A 4205-nucleotide genomic window follows, 5' to 3' on the forward strand; every position below is an offset into this window, starting at 1 on the left:
AGAGTAATGATCAACGATAACCAAGATCCAAAGTTTCCTCTTGGAGTAGGTTCTTGGACCAATGTAGTCGATAGATACCAGTTGGAAGAGCTGTGGTCTATCGAGGGCTCCCCTTATGCCACCTAGTGTCCTTAGGGGCTTGATAGCATTGCATAGCGGGCAGGAGTTGATGAATTCAATGATTGATAGTTGCATGTTGGGCCACCACACATACTTACGAAGTCTGTTGGTTGTTCGCGTGACTCCTTGATGTCCTCCGAAACGTGACATGTGAAACCACAGCAGAATTGACGTCCTGTATTTCTCAGGAATGTAGATGCGTTTGCTGCGGCGACCATATGCCGTTCCCTCGTGCCAATCCAATGTGCCTGCGGGCAATTTGGCCTCCTCTGCCTTGGCGGATTCCGCGAATTCCTTGGGATCAGGGAGCGTAAAGCTATTGTCGACTTGATGCACGAGGTGGTAGACGGCTGGCACGTACATGTGGTCGGGAGTTGTGTCATCGTCATCTGGAACTGTGCGTGAGAGCCAGTCGGCTACGTTGTTATTAACTCCGTTGATATGCATAACGTAGGGGTTGAATTCAGAGAGTCGTATCGCCCATCGTCGTCCTTTGGGCGTATCTAGTGAGATTAGATGCTCCAAGGACTTGTGGTCGCTGTAGACTAGTGGTCTGGAGCCTTTGATGTAATTAGCAAAGTGCTCACAACCCCATACGATAGCAAACAGTTCCCTTTCCGTTGCTGACCAATTCCTCTGTGTTTCAGTCAACTTTTTGGAGGCGAATGCGATGAAGTCGATTCTTGTGTTGTCCTCATTGGTTTGGGCTAGCGCAGCGGCTACTGCGACATCGGAGGCGTCGGTGAACAGAATGAACGGCGAGTCCCATCGTGGCATCGTCAGATAAACAGCATTGGCGATGGCTGTCTTTGCGGCTTCGAAGGCGGCTTGCTGTTCAGCTTCCCAACGGAATCGAACGTATTTTCCTGTGAGAGAAGTCAATGGTTCCATGATTTGCGAGAACCGAGGGATGTAGGACCGCAGATAGTTGGCTGCAGCGCAGAAACTGAGAAGAGCTCTTTTGTCCGTAGGTGGAAGAGCTTTGACCAGACCTTGAAGCTTAGTAGGGTCAGGCTTTAGACTGTCAGCTGAAATGACGTGGCCGAGATAAAGCGCTTCTTCGCGAAAGAACAGAGATTTCTCGTAGTTGATGAAGAACCGAGCTTCCCTTAGGCATTGCAGAACCCTGCGTAGTAGAATGAGGTGCTCGTCAACGGTGCGTGTATAAATGATAATATCATCTATATAGACCGAGATGTTTCCTTCATCGAGTAGGGGTCGCAAGGCTTTCTCTATTGCTCTTTGGAAGATGGTGGGGCTCGTTCGGAGGCCAAACGGCATGACTGTCCATTCGAAAACTCCTCTTTCGGGCACGACAAAGCCCGTGTACTGAATACTCGACTTATCCAACGCTACATTCCAGAAACCCCAGTTTAAATCAACCAGAGTGAAGACCTTGGCACCTGTGAGTCTGATCAGCAAATCCTGTGCATTGGGTATTTGATATCCATCATCTTCTATCAATGTGTTGACATATCGATAGTCGATAACTAGTCTCCACTTTGTCGATCTTGGCTTAGGGACGAGATGGCAGGCGCTAACCCATTTGCAATCAGGAGCTGAACGGATGACGCCGGCTTTCAACAGGTCATCAATCTGTCGATTCAATTCGTTTCTGAGATGTACGGGAGTTGGTCTAGCTGCTACACGTCTGGGCTTTCCTCGCACCCTTATCTCCATGGTGACTGTTGTTGCTTGTCCTGCTTTAGGTTCGAACCAAACGTCAGAGTACTCTTGGAGAAGGGCGGATGCTGCTGATGATTGAGATGGAGTGAGCATTGAGCTCCATTTGGATGTAGTGGCATTTATCGCTTGCTGTACATTATGGTACTCAGTTTGTTGGAGAGTACTTGGAGGGGGACATGCAGTTCCGTTGTCAAGATTGTAGCACTGTAATGTGCAGTCAGCGCTTTGAACAGTCATGGAAGCAAAGTCAATACAGATCTCAAGTGCTTTCAGAGTTGGTATGGACAGGATTGTTGGTGTTTCCGAATTCAGAAGAGCAAAACGTGTGCTACTAGAACGTTCAGGAGTGATGTAGACTACGACGTCTTCGCTGAAGATAGCTTCCGTCACTCTCTGGTTGACGTCCTTGACCATAACCTTCGTGGATTTAAGGCTTGGCTTAATGTTAGCACGTGCCGCGGTCGTGTGTGACATCACGTTGACCATTGCTCCTGAATCGATAACAGCTGTCAGCAGTAGTTGGTTAATTACGATGGGTACCTCGATGAGCTTTTGTCGCTTAGGGATGCGAACCGAGCCATCTGGTTGGCTGCCGTGAGTAAGAAGGACTGCTTGAGGTTCGTCTGCATATTGCTCGTCACATTCTTCCTCCTCGGGCACTGTCAGCTGAAGCACTTTCCGGATTACTGGAGCTGGTGTGTCATAGGAGGGATCCAATTGTCGCTTTTTTGGTGATATATCGCTCTCGCGCTCTGAACTTTTCATCCTCTGCTGTAGCTAACAGCTTGTCCATGACACCAGCCACACTCTTGATCTGTTGAGGAGTTGTGTTGTCGAACTGCGCTTCAAGGCGGGCTCCCTTTTGAGTTGGATGCGCAGTTACTCGTGAACGTCCTGCTGTATCCTTGAAGACTTTTGCCCGGCAAACGTCTGAAACATGGCCGATTCTATCGCACTTGGCGCATCTTGTCTTCTTGTGGGGACAGTTCTTCCTCCAGTGCATTTCTCCGCAACCGGTGCAACGGGTTCGCGGTTGATCCTGTGGATTGGATGTGGGATTTGATGGCGTACTGGCATGGAAGACTGGGAGAGGGAGGTCTCGCGTGGTGTCTTCTTGAAGAGAGACTTCCATTAACCAGGCGGACTTGAAAAGGTCCAGGACTGTCCATTCCCTTTCGAAGTGAACTCTGCGGAGGGACCTTGCAACTTCAAGAGGGAGCAGTGAAAAGACGATGTGTATGCCTTGTTGTGTCCCGAGAATGTTGAGCCGATTCCGACGTTTGCACATATAAGTGTAGCCTTCTTCCATTCTCCTGTAGGCGGCAAATGCTCGGAAGACTGAGTTGTGGCGAGCTTGTTGATAAAGTTGCAATTCCAGCGCCGCAATTTCTGTAGGTCCTGGGAATCTTTGTTCGGCAATGGCGTCTGCAATGTCCTCAATGTAGATGAAAGTATTTGCGCTTTCTTCAATGCCTTCCAACACGTACTGAAGCTCGACGGTGGGTACCAAGAGCCATGACGTTTATGATGACGCGAGCCGGGTGCTTGATGGGAAAGGATTTTATAGGACGCTTGACGGAAACCAATTTTCCATTTCAAATTCCGTGGATGGATTGAAAGGAAGTAGGTCAAGATGTGATTTCCATTTCGCTGTATCCCATCTATCCTTTCCTTCAGCTTCGCGTTTCGGCAGCTCTCCTCTTCGATACTTCATGGGGCTGAAGAGTGTTGTTGTTCTTGTGGACGATACTAGGGGAGCGCTTCCTGGAGCAGCCCCCAGATGGTGTGGAATTGTTGACTGTAGAGAGTCATCCACAGATTGGTCAGCGGTCGCCCTAGTATCGTGGGAACATGCTTCTTCAACTTGATTTCGCTGCACGCGTGGATGCGTGCGACGGGAAATGGCGAGTTTGTGGCTGGACGTGTAGGAAAGCATGAGACGACGAAGACGGCGCGAAGCAGGAGTTGGCGTTGCTTCGTTGGCCGTGACGTCAGTAGAAGAGCCAGGCTCGTTCGAGGAATTTGAAGGGGGTTGGTGTTTCCCTCGCCTTCAATGTCAAAGTGGTCAGTGGAACGTGGATGCTCCATTTTACGTAGTCGAGAGTACGCGCTGACTGTAGTTTAGTGGGAGCACACTTGTAATTAGGTTGTGGGGCACGCAGGTTCAATTAGCTGCCTCTAGCCTCAAAGGAAAATGCGTAAGTCGCGGATGCACTGCGTTCTTATAGCAAGTTCGTGTTGAGAATGCCGATGTTGCTTGTTTTGTACCATGCAGAGTGATTGGGGCGCATGCTTCAGGCAAAGCCAAAAAAAACCACGTAGAAAGAAATAATTCGATGATGATGGTCGTGAGCGTGATGCGTAACGTGGCTGCAAAGAAATGACAAATTCGTGTTGTT

This window comes from Condylostylus longicornis, unplaced genomic scaffold (genome assembly GCF_029603195.1).
Source record: "Condylostylus longicornis isolate FDR11 unplaced genomic scaffold, ASM2960319v2 ptg000758l, whole genome shotgun sequence".
NCBI classification, from domain to species: domain Eukaryota; kingdom Metazoa; phylum Arthropoda; class Insecta; order Diptera; family Dolichopodidae; genus Condylostylus; species Condylostylus longicornis.